At 37.6% G+C, this 16,646-nt stretch overlaps 1 long non-coding RNA gene and 1 pseudogene across 4 annotated transcripts in view; both read right to left on the minus strand.

Moving 5' to 3' along the window:
* The window catches only part of LOC147830026 (uncharacterized), a 145,160-nt gene that overhangs the window by 6,581 nt on the left and 121,933 nt on the right, over nt 1-16,646 (minus strand). For 2 of the 4 annotated variants that reach the window (XR_015443116.1, XR_015443111.1), the window contains one exon: nt 8,584-10,916. The exons of the other annotated variants lie outside the window; for them this stretch is intronic. This is a non-coding gene — a long non-coding RNA (uncharacterized LOC147830026). Of the gene's footprint in view, nt 1-8,583; nt 10,917-16,646 lie in introns of those variants that run through there. 4 annotated transcript variants of the gene reach the window in all.
* On the minus strand, nt 11,503-14,887 carry LOC101726229 (dixin pseudogene; annotated as a pseudogene).

A 16,646-nucleotide genomic window follows, 5' to 3' on the forward strand; every position in this document is an offset into this window, starting at 1 on the left:
TTGCAAACTTTGGTGCTATAAACATAGATATGCATATATTATTATGGTATGGTATGATGCTTTTAATTCTTTTTTTTTTTTTTGCTGAAATTCTTTTATTGGTACATTTTAAGTATACAACTAATCTCTCTTTCTTTTTTTTCTTTTTTTTTTTTTTCACCTGAGACAAAGCTTTATTGGGCAGGGAGCTGCCAGGATACCTTGAACAATAGCAAGAGAGAGGGGAAGGCTAACTAGCCTGAGGTTTATATCTAATCTCTCTTTCTTAAAGTCAACCAATTTTGAGCTTTAATCCCTTCTACAAACAATCTTTCACACTGACACCTAGACCATCATTTTGTTGATTAGCTAGAGACCTTGGCTTCACAGTTGACACATACTACTGTTCATCATGGGACAGAAAGCATTAACATTAGAAGAAAGAGCTAAGGAAAGGAGAATAATACAGATGAGATGTGGATGAAAATGTCTAATTATACCACAATTTATAATATTTTAGGGAGACTAATGTGACCCTACTGATGAGAAGTAGCAATTGCAATTATTTTATCATTTTGTTTTGACATCACAAAATGATATGGGGCGTGATATTCTGCACATTCTTTTTTTTTTTGTACTGGGGATCGAACTCGGGTCCTGGTGCTTGCACAGCAGGCAGCAAAACAACTGAGCTAAATCTCCGGCCCCTGATATTCTACACATTCTAATAAACCTTAATAAAAATAATCTTTTTAAGAACTTAAATGGTAACTTTTATTTTTCAAGAAACTGGGCCCTTAAAGTATCTGTAGTCCCCAAAAGAATAAATTTATTTTCTATATAAAAGAAACGATAGCAACTTTTCTCTTGCCACTGGATCAAAATATAAAGTATACTTTATTCAAAGAAGATACTGGTAGTTGTTAAACTCCAAGGGATTAGCCTTGAAACTAGAGATCACACATAAAAAAATTTAAACTTCCAAAAGCAAAACTCACACAAACCACCACAAAAATAACCCAAAATATTTTCAATGAGTGGAAATGATAAAGGTTTCTACTTGTAATGAGATGCTAGTTGAAACAACTCTTTAGATTTCTCCTGGGATATGTACTTGCCAAAGACAGACATAATATTTTCTCATTATTAGCTCTTCAGCAGAAAGGAAACTGGGTATCATGTTCTTTTCCATCTCACAGAGAAAAGGACATTTGAATCGGTAATTTAAAGCAAAATGAAGGAGAGATGGTCACTGAACTTACAGTGATGCATAATTATTTCTCTGAAAAAGACAAGCTGTGAATATTTGTGTTGATTCTACTTCAAAAGGCACTCTCCTGAGGAATCTGATTTAGGAAGAGGGGAAATCACTGGAACAGCTCCATGTCAAGCACAGACCCTTGGTTTCTTTATTGGTTTCACAGTGCACTCAGAATATTTTTCTGACCCCTAAAAGAGATGTCAAATGGCCCAGGCTGTGTTTAGACATGAGTTACCTTACATAGTTGTGTATATGAAAATCTCCCTTTATTTATTTTTGTATAACAATCTATACAGTTTGAAAAACTCCAAATATTTAAAAGTGTGAACTCTAGGAACATTCCCCATTGATCATCAGACAATATAAGCACTGACTCTTGTGACATATTTCTTTGGAGTAAAGGGGGAACTAAAACAAGGATGCCTATTCCTGTGACATGGTGGAATCTGTTAGAAGAGAGAAGTATTTTCACTGTGTCACAAAGCCACAGACTCCTTCCTCTAAAAGCTCCCAGCTGATTGCAGTTTGTGGTCTCAACAACTCAAGAAACAGCCTAAAATATATGAAATATTCCACTTTAACTCTTCGTTGTTGGTTTTTACAGGAAGAACATGAAGTTCTGGTTTTCCGTTAGTTACCCACTAATCCTCAGGTGAGAAAGGGAGGCTGACAGAGACATGGTGTTGCTCTGCATAGGCCTTGACTGCCTCTGTCCTCCTCAGCCACTACTACTCTCAATCTGGGGCCTCACCCATGCCATTTTGTTTTCCACTCTGAAACTAGTGTTCTTTTGAAAGTGTGAAAGTGATCACGAAGTACAACTTCTAACTTCAAATTCCACCATTTCTCTTTACTGTTCTTGGACAAAGACCAGCAGGGTCTACAGTGTGATCTTGATCAAGCCCAAGCACCCAGTGTGAGACACTGTTCCTCCTCACTCTCCTCCAGTGCATGAACCTTCTTCCCCTTCCTCACACTCAGCCACACTCCTTCCTGTCCTAGGAAAATGGTGTTTTTCTATTGAGAGTTTGTCCTGTACCAAAGTCTCTCCTGCGTATCTCAAGCATTCCTTTCTATGCCAAGTCTTCATTCAGCCTGGTTACTTTCATGGCACTTTATACAATTTACCATTGTCCATTTATTTGGGTAGTTATTTAACAAATGTACATTTCTTCTGACACATTTTAAGTTTCCCAAGACTAAGGGATATGTTCCTTTTTATCTGGCTTTCTCTCAGCACGTAAAATACAAGGCCTGGTCCACAGTCACAGATTATGGGTTGGTTAACAGTATACTCTGTAATACACATGATAATGCATAAAGAACCTAGAAGTTGTAGAGATTCAGGAGTGTCACTGAGAAGGTTTCTTAAGCATAATGGAGAATGTTACACATTTGGCATGTAGAAATCTCAACAAATATGAAATATCACACAGGATTAATTTGTACATCAAAGAGATATTCATATTATGGGCTACTGTAAAAATTAAATAAGTAGCATTGATATTAAAGATGTATTAATAATGATATTTGTAAACGATTGTTGGAAAATCCTGTGTAGACAAACACAAAGTTATAGGTTAAAGATAAGCTTTGTTGAGTTGCAGATGCTGTATAATCTATAATCAGAAAAGAAAGACTAGAGAAGATATAGGATGTACCACAATTGAGTGATTCTCTTATCTGAATGGTATCAATTCTAATATAAAAGAAAGTTTTAAAAACTGTGTAGAATATCTGTGATTAAGAATTAGAGCAAAGGGTTGAAGTTCCAACTAGGAAGACTGTCAAAAAATGAAAGAAATTTAAAACAGTATTTCACTTATGATCAGCTCCAGGACATTCCCTTCCTCAGTATTGTGTGTCATTTATTAGTACCATTGTCTCAAGAGACATAGATTGTTATTGCAAATTATTTGTTTTAGGGGGGCCAAAACTTCTAGGTACTTGTGACAATTTAAGGCTCATGGCAACCTTCTTAATCTAAATAGCAGTCAAATGAAGTAAACATCATTAACATTTGGGTTTCTAAAAAGCCTATAATGAGACTTTAGTACATAAAGACAAAGAGTTGCAATAACCACTTTTCTCCTTCTTTCATTCACCAGGGCCAGATCATCTTATCATCCAGGGTTTGTCTCTGAGTGGCTGTAACAGCTGATGAATGGCTGCCATGGGGACTATTACTAGACAATGGTTGCTCTTGGCCGCTGCTGAGCCCCCACTTCAGTTGATTGTTTGAAGCATAAAAAGATCAAGTGCAGGCATGTCTGGTTTATTGTGCTTCATTTTATTGTGCTTCACAGTTTGAGATTTTTTTTTTTTTTGCAATTTAAAAATTTGTGACAACCTTGCATCAAGCATGTCTATTAGCAACATTTTTCTAACAGCCTATGTTTGTGTCTTGGTGCCACCTTTTGGTAATTCTTACAATATTTCAAACTTTTTCATTAATTTTACATCTATGATGGTGATCTGAGATCAATGATCTTTAATGTTACTCTAATAGTTTGGGGGGGACCACAAACCACAGCCGTATGAGACTGCAAAGTTAATCAGTAAATGTAGCATGTGTTCTGACTGCTCCTTTGACCAGCCATTCTCTCATGCTTCTCTCTCTCCTGGGACTTCCCCAGGTCCTGAAACGCACTGTTGAAATTGGCCCAGCTAATAATTCCACAGTGGCTGCTAAGGCTTCAAGCGAAACGATGAGTTGAACATCTCTCACTTTAAATCAAATGCTAGAAATGATTAAGCTTTGTGAGTAAGGTATGTTGAAAGCTGAGTTAGGCCAAAGTCCAGGCCTCTTGTGTCAAAAGCTGAGAGAAGAAGTGAATGCAAAAGGAAAGTTACTGAGGAAGATTAAAGTGCCACTCCAGAGATCATACAAATTAGAAGAAAGGAAAACAACTTCATTGCTGATATAGAGATAGTTTTAGTGGTCTGTAGAGAAGAGCAAACCAGCCACAACATTCTTTTTTGCCAAAATCTGATCTAGAGAAAAGGCCTAAAATTAAACTCTGTTTAATTAAACTGTGTTTAATTTTATGAAGTTTGAGAAGCAGAAGAGACTAGTTCATGGCAGTTTAAGGAAAGACGCGTGCTCCATAACATAAAAACATAGGCAAACCAGCAAGTGTTGACTTATAAGCTGCAGCAAGTTATCCAAAAGGTCTAAGATAATTGATGGAGGTGGCTTAGTAAAGATGTTTAATAAAGACAAAACAGCCTTATATTGGTAGCAGATGCCATGTAAGACTCTCATAGTTGGAGAGAAGTCAATGTATGGTTTCAAAGTTTCTAAGGACAGGCTGACTTCTCATTAAGGACCACATATAGTGATTTTAAGTTGAAGCCAATGCTCACTTCTATTTTTAAAATTATAGAGCTCTTAAAACTTATACTAAATTTACACTGGCTATGCTCTATCAGTGAAACAACAAAACCTAGGTGGCAGCACATCTGCTACAGCATAGTTTACTGAAGATTATTTTTCATTGTTTATTGGTACATTTTAGATATAAAATAGTTACATTCATTGTTGGGATCTTGTACCTTTACGTGATGTATCTTAGTTCTTATTTTTTCCCCATTCCCCTGCCCTCCCTTCACCCCTCCACCCTTCCCTGTTTACAAAGACTTTGTTTCCTTTTTAAACACCAATGAGATCTACTGTCCAGAAAAAAATTCCTTTCAAAATATGACTGATAATAAATATAAAAGAAATGATAAAAATAGAAAAATAAGCATTTGGCAATTACCATAGAAATAACTATTTCAGACAAAAATCATCAATGGATACCTGAAATGACTGTGCTAAAATCTGATGAGAAGAATGGTCTCACATCAAATACTTATTAATTACAAAGAGAAAGAGAAATTTACAATAGTGAAATCAGTCAGACAATAGTTAGCTAAGTGATCAAAATTAGCATCATATTTAACTGGACAAATCAAAATCATATGTATCCTGCTGTAATACACTAAGGTCGTGTTATTGCCTTCTGATATTCATATTTTTTCCCATTAAGTTTATTGGTACATTTCAGGTATAAAATACAGTTACATTCATCATTGGAATCCTGTACCTTTACATGAGTATCTTGGTTCTTTTTTTTCCCCCTTCCCCTGACCTCCCTTCACCTCTTCCACCCTTCCCTATTTGCAAAGACTTTGTTTCCATTATTTTTCCTTTTCTCATATTTTTTTCCCCTTTAGACCTTTTCTTCCTGTTACACAATATCAATTATACATTTTTTAAATTACAATAGCAAGATCTAGGAGACATTACCACAGATTTTTTAAGAATTTAAAAGGATATAGAAAGCATATTTCAAAAATCTGTTTTGAAATAAATTTGACAATTTCTAAGAAGTACCTTGGAAGACAAATTAATGAAACTAACTCTGGAGGAAATATAAAATTTGAATAGCACCTATTAAAGAAAGTATATTCCTAGCTTAAAAACCTACCTATATGACAACAGCAGGCTCATATACATTTTAACTGATAAATTATATCAAACAATTAAAGCAGAAAAAAGGAACACTTCTCCCCTCATTTTAGGAAATCAACATTGTGCTAATCCTAAAACTGGATAAAGATAATAGAAGAAAAAGGTATGAACATAGATAGAAATTTGTTTAACAAAACAAACTATTAGAAGTCAGATCTGGCAGTATGTAGAAAGTGGTTTTGTTATAGGGATGGCAGTGTTGGTTCAACATTGGAAGATCCATTCCCAAAAGTCATCATTTTAACAGAGGAAAGGAAAAAGCCATATGATCCTGTCACTAGTTGGAGGAAAAGTATTGGACTAAATTCCATAGCTGTTCATGGTAAAAGCTATCAGGAGACTAGAAGTAGAACGAACCTTTTCAACAGATAAGCCATGTACTCCATAGTTCCAGTGAGAACGCCTTATATGAATGGAGAAGATACAATGCTTTCTCCCTAAGGTGGGGAACAAGGGCAGATATGTCTACTCTTCATGTGTCCATTAAACTTTGAAACATAGGCCCAAACCAAAATAGCCTGGCAATAAAATGACATAATTGGGATAGGATTGGCAAGGTAGGAGCAAAATATTTATATGTAGATGAAATGATCATCTACAGAGAAAATACTAAGAAATCTCTAGGAGCCCCTAGAACTTGTATTTGAAATTAGCAGGATTAGAAAACACAAGGTATATATAAAAATTCAGGTCTGTGTATACTTGCTATAAATGAAGAATTGGATATTGAAATTTAAAAGTTATGTAGGAGTACAAAGGACCCAGAAAAGTTAAAAACAAAAAAAAACAGTGTTGGAAGCCATTTAGTACCTAATTTTAAGACTTCTTCTAAAGCTACAGTAATCAAGGCAGTGTTGGTGTAAGGAAAGACATATAGATCATTGGAATAAAACAGAGAATCTAGAAATAGAACCACACATATATAGTCCACTGAGTTTTGAAAGATTATTTAACATTAACATTTTATAGAATATAAACTCAATTCAAGAGCCAAGGAAGAGATAGTGTTTTCAGCAAATGGCACTAGAACACCTGGTATCTGTATATAAAAAATTAACCTCAACCATTTATTTCCATACATGAAAATAAGTTGAAGGGATCTATGAACCTAAATAAGAAAGCCTAAAAGTATAAAACTTGAAGAAGAAATTATAAGGGAAAATGTTTATGAATTCAGGGTAGGCAAGAACTACCTAGGATACAAAAGACATGATGTATAAAAGAAAAAAAATGATAAATGAGATTCCATCAAATTTTAGAACTTTAAATGGCATCTTTAAAATGAAAAGTCCTTAAACAGGCCATATTTGCAATACATATAACCTATGACCAGAATATATAAAGAATTCTTAGAGCCCATTAATAGACAACCCAATTAAAAAGTAGACATAAGAAGATGATAAATAGCCAGTACAGCATAAGGAAAGGTGTGCAACTCTAGAATCAGAAAAATACTAATCAGTACAATAACAAGATTGAATTATACACTCATTAGGGAGATGAAGTTAAAAGTTTTAAAAGCCTTGTCATGACTTTTTCTTTTTGTTGGATTCTCCCCCTTTGCATTTAATTTGTCACACCCAATGGATTCATTCTGCTGGGTTTCCTGGGGTTGTGATCCTCATTGTCTTTTCCTAGGGTATTGTCTAAAATTTTTTGGAATGCCAGTTTGATATTCATGAAATTCCTGAGGTGCTGTTTATCATGAAAGTATCTTATTTCTCCATCAATTTTGAAAGATAATTATGCAGGGTACATCAATCTGGGTTGGAGACTGTTTTCCTTTAGGGCTTGAAATGCATCACTCCAAGCTCTTCTTGCCTTGAGTATTTGCACTGAGGAGTCTGCTGTGATTCTGATGAGCTTTCCTTTGTATGTGATTTGCTTCTTTTCTCTCACTGCTTGTAGAATTTTGTTCTTCTGTTGTATTTCTGGATTCCTAACTATTATATGCCTATGTGTAGATTTTTTTTTGATCCGGGCTAGCTGGAGTCCTATATGCCTCACTTATCTGTATGTCAAGTTCTTTTCCCCTCCTTGGGAAGTTTTCTACCATCACTTCTGTGAACAGTTTTTTGATGTCATCTGGACTCTCTCCTCTTTCTTCATTGACTCCAATCAGTCTTATGTTATTGTTCTTTGCATCATCTAGCAGCTGCTGGATTCATTTCTCATGTTCCTTTCCAATTTTAAATCAATTTTTCTTTTCCTCGTCACTAATTCCTATCTTTTCTTCTATATCTGAAATTCTATCCTCACATTGGTTCATTCTGCTGCCCAGACTTTCAATGGAGTTTTTAATCTCCTGGAAATCTGTTTGCATCTGTTTTATGGATTCCATTTGTTTCCTATGTTGGGATTCCATCATGTTCCTCAGCTCCTCTATTCTTTTATCTGTGTCCTCTCTAGATTTATTAATCATGTCTTGCACCATGAGCAAAATCTTTGCTGTTATCTGAGTAATTATTTTTTATTTCATTTTTCTCAGATCCTCTTTTGTTGCCAATTCAGAGAATCCAGATGGTTGAGTATCAGATTGTTCCATCTTGTTTCCCTTTGGGGTTGCTGTAGGTGATCCGGAAGTATGTTTTTGAGGCTTGTTTACATGTCTTCTCATTTCCATTGGGGAGGGGGTGCTTCTGGCGCCCACGCAGCTCACCTTCTCTGCCCTAGGAGCTTGGGATGGCAGCATGAAGCTTCCTTCCAGGTTCTGGGACCAGCTCCTGCTTTCTGATATTCTTGTAAAATGTATTAGTTGAATTTATTCATAAGAAAATATCACATAGTAACTATCTTTCTGATATGAATGCACACTAATACAGCACTTTGCAAGCATTTTGGCAGTTTCTAACATAACTAACCAAAGCTTTATTATACAAACCAGCCATTGGTCTCCTTTGTACTTACCTAACTGATTTGAAAATTTATGTCCAGAAAAATCCTGCATGAAGATAATTATAATAACATTATTTGAAAGATTGTGATAAAAATGGACTTTAATAGATAAAAGGATAAGCAAACAATGGTACAACTATGCTGTGTATTACACAGAAATTTTAAAAATTCACATAGTGGATTATAATTCAAAAATTTACAAAAATGAAGTATCAGGATTTGTGAAAGCTACCTACTATGTGATTGCAATAGTACAACACTATAAACAGGGAACACCTATAGAGAGAGTGATACAATAGCAATACAATGATTGTCATTTGTTTGGGTGCATCAGTTGTTACCAGGTATTATGTACAATATGTGAAGCACATTTGATTTTTTTAATGCAGTGGAATAATTTTAATGATACTCTGATGGTGTCTTAGTCACACTTCTAATCACTGAGACAGAATACTTGATATCCACAACTTACAGGAGGTAGCCAGCCTCCCTGCAGAAAGGCATGCAGCCAAGGTCACTTCAGCAAACATGTATATTCCAGATGACTCATCACTTTAACACTTTCCCTGACATCTTTCAGCAGGAAAGTACACCACTCCCATAATCCCATCACATAAAGCTTTAGCAGGAGCATTCCAGATATAAATCACAACGTTCCTCCCTGAACCTCAAAAGACTCATGTGCATGTCAATATGCAAAATGCATTTAGTCCTCTAACAGTCTTAACAAATCCAAGACCAAAATTCCTTCTGAAACTCAGGGCAAACCCTTAGCTATGAGCCCCTGTAAAAACAAAAAGAAAGTTAAATACTCCCATTTTGTTAAATACATTCTGACTCCAAAAGGTGAAATAGGGAGGTAGAAAGGAATAGGATAATTGCAAGATTGAAGCTCAGCAGAACAAACATTATATTGTACAGTTCCATGTCCAGGTGAGATGTGAACTCCAAATGGCTTAGACAGCCTCACTTCTATAGCATCCACTTGCATCCTTCATTGCTTGATTTTGAGGGTGAATTTTCTCATTGTCTGCAGCTTTCTTCAGCAGGCATTCTACATTCCTGGCTTCTCCAACTTCTTGGGATCTTCACTCCATTTTGTTTTACTCTCACAGTTTCACTTATTGCCCTAACAGGAGAACACTGTCTGGTCTCCCAGCTTTTCTCTTGAAATCTAGGTAGAAGCCTCCCTGACCTTATAACTCTTGCATTCTGCATGCCTGTAAAACCAGCACCATATGGATGATGCTAAGGTCTACTGCTAGCTTCAGTAGTAGCTGAACCCATTCGCATCATGGCTGTAGAGGTCTCTGAGGGCCTAATAACTGAGTACTGTGATCTCAACCATAAAGATCAATTCCCTAAGGGGTCTTTCTCCAGTAGTGGTTCTTGGGGCTCTCTTCTCACAGAAAAATTTTTCAAAGGAGACCTTTCCTCTTTTACACCTTTGAGCCTGGGAAAGATAGGCTGAATTGCCAATTCCTAAGATGCCTCAAAGCCATTTTTACTATTTTTTTCATGCAAAATACTTGGCTTCTTTTTATGTGTTAATCTCTTAAGCAATCATGCCTTCCTTTGCCCCAACTTTATAAGTGCATTCTTACTGGCAAAACTGAAAACTTCCAAATGGTCTCTTTGCTCCTAATTCTCACTAAATCTGGTTGAAAGCATCTAGAATAACCCCTGTCATATGCTGAATGTTGGGCTTCCTTGAAATTTCTTTTGTTAAATTAATTAGTCCACCCCCTCTCCTTAATCTCATTCTCCCTCAAAGGCTCAGGACAGAAACAAACTGCTGATAAATTTTCTGCCAAAGGATAACACACATGGTCTCTGGTCCAATTGCCAACGGAATCCTTGCTCCTAACTGAATCCTCCTGAGCCTTGTATACCTTCTTCATTCTTATTAGCATTATTATCCTCAACAAGAGTCTCCTATCAAGCTCAGTTTACAGTATTCTATGGCTCTTTTAGCTAGAATCTTCAAACGTTTTGAAATTCCTCCTGCAAACCAGTTCCAAAGGCTTATGATCCACAAGGTCAAGTTATCACAAAACAGCCCTTCTTTCAGTAATAGACTCTGTTTTGGTCTCTTTTCCTGTCACTGGAATAAAATGTCCTGCACCCCAAATTTAGAGGAAGAGTAGTTTATTTTGGTGCAAGGTTTTTAAGAGATTCAGTCAATAGATGGCTGGCTCCAAGGCAGTAAGGGCATGGTGGAAAATATGGCAGAGAAAACCTGCTCACATCATGGTGTCCAGAATGCTGAAAGAAAAGAAAGAAGCTGGTGAGGGAGGTATACCTTTCCTTGTCACACTTTCAGTAACTACTTTTTTGCACCAGAGCTGACCTTCTAACATTTCATTAAAATATGAACTCATCAGTAGACTAATCCACTGATGAGTATAATGCCCCCAAGCACATGAGATTTTGAGAGGATATTTCAGATCCAAACCATAACAAATAGCAATCACAAGACAACACAAAATAAAATTTTTATTTGTCAAAAAAAGCTTCAACCAGTAACTACGGGCTTATAACTATGCAAATACAAGTCTAGAGCTAGCCTTTTCAGTTCAGTGTGCTAGTAGAAAAGCTATAAACCATCCAAAGCACTATACTTTACTCAGTAAAATAAAATAATAAATGTAGAAAAAACAAAGTATTTTTCAAAACCCATAGAACTTCACAGCACAAAAAGAAAACCTTAAAATGTACAAATTTTGAAAAATCATTTAGAGCATTAGAATATTACAGAGTAGAATTAGTCATATGATTAACCATTGTAAATGTGCTAAAAGTCAATGAAGCAACCTTAGTAAAGTGGATGAGGGAAAATGATAGTGACCAAAGTTACACAGGTATTGTGTGGAGTATGTAGGACTAGAGGTAACAAAACTAACCATACACATTGTATTCTACTTGATATGGTGGTTTCCCACAGAATATGTGTGTGTGTGTGTGTGTGTGTGTGTATAATAGAATTAAAAAATAAATAGATGATTGGATTTCTCACTATCAGATTTGAGGGTCACATACAAGGAAGGAGAGTAAGCTAAAATGATAAGTGTAGCAATAGATTATAGATTAGATATAAAGATTTTATACTTAGCTTAACAGGGACACTGTGGGAAATTGTAGTTATCTAGTTGTAAGGATAAGATCACAAGAAGTTTGTTAACTGAGAAATTTTTATTTTAAATGGTCTATCTCCTTTTTAACTTCAAAGGAGATACCATGAGTTAAAGTCATGAGACAAAGTCAAGAAGATATGGGTAGCAGCACCTTTCCATATCCACCTGAATTTTTAAGGAATATTTCACTCCTAATTCCTTTCAAACACAAAGGTCATCAGTTCGAAGAAAAATAAATGGCTCTAATGTTAAAGAGTCCCAGAGAAAACTAGTAGTATATGAAATATACTTTATGTGGGCCAAAGGACAAGCTGCAGAATCAAGACCAGAAAAAGTGGCCCAAGCTCTTATGGTTTTAGCACAGTACAACACAATATGGGCAGCTCTTTTTCCATCCAATCAACAATTCAGCATCATCCATGTCCAGTTCAAATGATCATTGAACAGTAGCTTTCATCTTTGGTACCACCTCGTGGGTTATTCTGTTTCCCATATCTGCAAAGAAGCAGAAAAGTTGGTACCTTTGCCTTGTCTGTGAGTCCAAACGCTGGGACTCTGATTGGTGCAACCATTGAGGCCAATTAAATTAATACTATAACACACAGGAGTGATGCATCCAATTCCCAGGTTCCAGATAATAACAGCCATGCCCCCACAGGAGCGGGATCATTCATCCCCATTGGTTAAGGCCTTTGGTTTGTTGTCCTCAGAGTGGAACAAAACATCTTTCCTGTGGCAAGGAATTCCAGATGAACCCATGGTCTACATTTGGATAGGGATTTTAAGTACCAGATATCCCAGGCACAGAATCAGGACTGGCCTGTGACCTTCACACTTGGAGAAGCTCTGATACTGGTAGCACAATTTAGAAACTTCTTAGTGCACTCTGGTTTTAGTCCCCTTTCCTGAGTGAAGCAGCCAGAGAGTAATCAGATTTCAATCCTCAGGGTTAATTCTGTGATCTTCTTCCACCCAGGCTACAATTTTTTCTTCCCATCCAGGGATGGCAACATCATCATGGAAAACCTCCTCTTTGACAGTGGCAAACCCAGGATCCAGTGCTTTGAAGTGATATTGATGACTCCCTTCCTGATCAATAGCTGCTTTAAAATCCTTCAATGTCAGCTCCCCCAACCTCTTTGGTATATTGACTATGAAGGGCGTAAGTGACTGGTCAGTGAAATAGAGCACTTTAGTGCAGGCACTGCTGACAGCTGGAGAACTCTGTGAGTGAGGCAATTTTGAATGAGGTGGCCAAGATTCCCGGTATTCACTGCCTGCCTGAGTTCTGGATGACTTGCCCTGAACCTTTCTTTCCTGTTTCTTCTGTGTCTCCATGAAATGCAGGCACTCCAAGAGGCTAGAGATGCCCTGCTCCAAGCTGTCGATGGTGTGATGCTGAGGGTCATGGCCACTGAAGCTGTTGTGAAGGCTTCACAGAGCATCTCAAACAAACTGCAGGTCACTGGTCCCTCTGTGAGTGATGGATGTAGCTCCTTTTCCTACCGTTGGAATGAGAAAGCCATTGCTTTGAGAGTTGTAACTGTTCTAGTTGGTCACCTCATCTGCCTCTCTTTTCATACAATGAGCCAAAAGGACATCTTTGTGTTCTAGCTCCCATTCTAGATCCACCTGCTGGTAACTGGCATCCGAGAGTTTCCAGAGTGCTTCTTCCAACTTGGCCTGCTGCTGCTGAAGGAGGCGATCCTTCTTCCCTAGCTCTTTTTTATATTCACCCAAGATCCGGTTCCTCTCATCTAGCTTCCTCTGTAGATCTACATTCTGGTTATGCAGCTCATCTTTGTCCATAGTTGCCCTCAGTAGTTCTTGTTTGATCTGAAGAACAGATGTGTCCTTCTGAGTCAACCTCTGCTGCAAGGCATCCTTTATCCCCTGTAAATTTCTGACTTCTTGTTTACATTTCAGCAGTTCTTTCTTTAGGTCTTGATTTTCCTCCATACTCTGATCCAGACAACTCTGGATTATAATCAGCTGTTCCTCAGGATTGACTCCAGGTTCACAGAGGGCCAGGGGCCTCTCCTGTTCATCTTCAGGTAAGGATCCATTGAACAGTAAGGCCTGTAGTCCTGCTATCATTTTCTTTGCTTCCTCCTTTTCTTTTTCTAAATGTTCTTGTTGTTCCAACAGCTGTTCTCCCCATGAGGTCCCCAGATAGGTTCCAGGGCTCCCTGGCCACCAGTCTCGAGGTAATGGAGAGTCTGTCTCCTCTGTTCTGTTCTCTATTCCTTCTGAGGGAATAATCACAAAATCTGCCTTCTCCTCCACCTGGGTTATAATGGATTCACTCTTTGCACTGTGGATCGGACTGGGTGAAGTCAGGCATTTGACTTGTGTCCCTCCCGTGGTCCCCTCTTGGCTCCAGCTTCAGCAAGCCTGCTTCCCTGGGTGAAGTGGGAGGCTGAGAGTCACTTCGCTCCCAATTTTGGGCATGTCTCTCCACGTGGGGATGCTAAGCATAACTCCACTAATGAGCCCACCTACAGAGAGGTTCACCCAGATCACCAGAGAAAGTAGGAAGGGCAGAGGCAGGCGTCTCAGCCCCAGAGGTGGGGCTGCTCCCGGGTGTGAAGCACCCTGTCCCGGCAGTTCAGACTCTGTGGCAGCTGGGCCTTGGCGGAAGCTGCCTCCCCCTTAACTGAGAAAATTAAGAAGTCATTTCTGGAAATTTCCACAAGTCTATTTGTTCAAAGAATTCTAGGAAACTTTAAGAGATGTTGTAAAAGCTTTATGGGAGAAAAACATGTTTTTCTAGCTTTCTTAGTAACCATTGTCCAGGGTCAGAGGACTGGGACCCAATGACTCTATGGGTGGTGAGAGAGATACAGTTCACTATGTACATCTGTGATGTTTGTGGTGGGCTGGTGGGCTTGACTTCTGCTGAGGTCGCCCTACTTTCTTGATACCATCTGATAAGAAAAGAGCTGTGGTGTACTCTTAGATGTATGGATTGGTGAACAGAAACAAGGGACATGTAAATTCGCCTGCAGCTTTTATGAGTCACTTAGAGTCACTTGTTATCACTAGATGTTAGAACCAAAAAGACAATAGCCAGAATGACTAAGCTGCTTTCTTATATGTATAAAAGCCTTACCTTTTTCCTTTGTGATTGTCAAACAGTGTCAGGAGAATAAACTGCTGTTCATCCCCCAGGCTGTCTCCTTTTCTTTCTTTAAAGGTTGGTGCTCTCTGGGGTCTCTGGTCTCCCTCTAGAGAGACCACTGACAAGTGGCACTCGAACAGGGACCTTGAATCCTCTCAGCAGAGATAAGGTAAAAATGAGGGAGTGATCGACATTCTGTGAGTCAGGGAAGACTCAGAAATTTCTGGGTAACAATGAGAAAGGGGTCTTCACAGTTTGGTGAAGCCATATCAAACCTTAAAATTTATCAAAGAGGTTTGGATTTCAGATCCATAAGGAGAATATTAAATGATGTTTGCATATGGCAAACAGATTTTATAATTTGGCTAAGTTCAAGCAGGGCTGGTCAGAGGATAAATGGAGTGAAGTGCTTGCTTGTGTTTGAAAGGCTTATAGAAAAGGAATAATGATTGATGACAGGTTTGGGGGAACTGCTATTGCAATACAGCTTGTTCTTCATTTGTGCTGAAGGTTTAACTGCACGAACAGAGTTATCAGATCAGGCTAAATTAGGTCTTAAAGAACAAGGTTTAATTGAGGAAGATAAAAAAAAGTGACAAATGATTTAATTCAAATTATACTTCAGGATAAGGATGATAAATCTGATAAAGAAGGGTTTCCTTGTCCTTTGGCTCCTTTACCTCCCCTTCAAGTTATACTCTTGGCTCCTTCTATGCTAACTCCAGCCAAAGAAAAAATTAGAAACCTTTGTTCATCAGCACAAGGAGCAAAAATGTCTAATAAAACTATGCCCATGCAACAAGATCTTTTAGGACCCATAGATAGCCTATGCCATTATTTAAAAACAATAATAAATCTTTAAAAGCCAAATCTAAAACACAGCCCATGACAAAATCGTATCCTCTCCAAAATCACAAAACACAGGAATTTAATATTGATTCTTCTTCCTCCTCAAAAAATAGCTCAGGGGAAGATGAAAATGAGAAAGATTACTATTCACAAAAAAGTTTTTGGGTTCATTCTAAAAAAATGATTTTTCCTGTGCACGTTCAACATGACCAAACAAAATTTGAAACTGCACTAAAAACTTTAAGTTTTGAGGATGAATTGTCAGCCCCACAAATGGCTTATCCTATTATGGTAAATGCACAGGGCCAAAGGCAATATCAACCCTGGGATTTAAATGTTTTCAGACATTTAAAAAGGGCTGCAATGGATTATGGTATACAGAGTGATTATACATTAGGACTAATTGGAAACTTAGCTGGAACTGTGGGCCATTTGACACCTTGTGATTGAAATTTATTGGCTAAAGCTTTGTTGCCACCTTCTCAATTCTTGGAATGGAAAATGTGGTGTCAAGAAGGAATTAAAGAACAGGTATGATGTAATATGGCCAACATTAACAATCAACATATCACTGCTGATATGTTAGCAGGAGATGGACAGTTTAATACTAATGCTGGTCAGGCACTAATATATATATATATTGTACTAATATTAGACAAGGAAACTCCTAATCATATACTTAATTTGTTTCTCAATTAGAGGGAGCTATTCAAAGACAAGTAGAAGGAGAAGAGGCTCGACAAATGTTGCTAAAAATGTTGGCCTATGAAAATACAACTGCGGATTGCCGTCACCTTATCAAACCTATAAAAGACTCAGGTTCTTTATATGATTATATTAAAGCTTGTAGAGAACAGGAATCAGAAACTTATAAAGCTAAAATACATGCAG

The sequence above is a fragment of the Heterocephalus glaber genome, unplaced genomic scaffold (assembly GCF_053883595.1).
Source record: "Heterocephalus glaber isolate CG9 unplaced genomic scaffold, H.glaber_assembly_v1.0 deba00000331, whole genome shotgun sequence".
NCBI lineage: Eukaryota > Metazoa > Chordata > Mammalia > Rodentia > Bathyergidae > Heterocephalus > Heterocephalus glaber.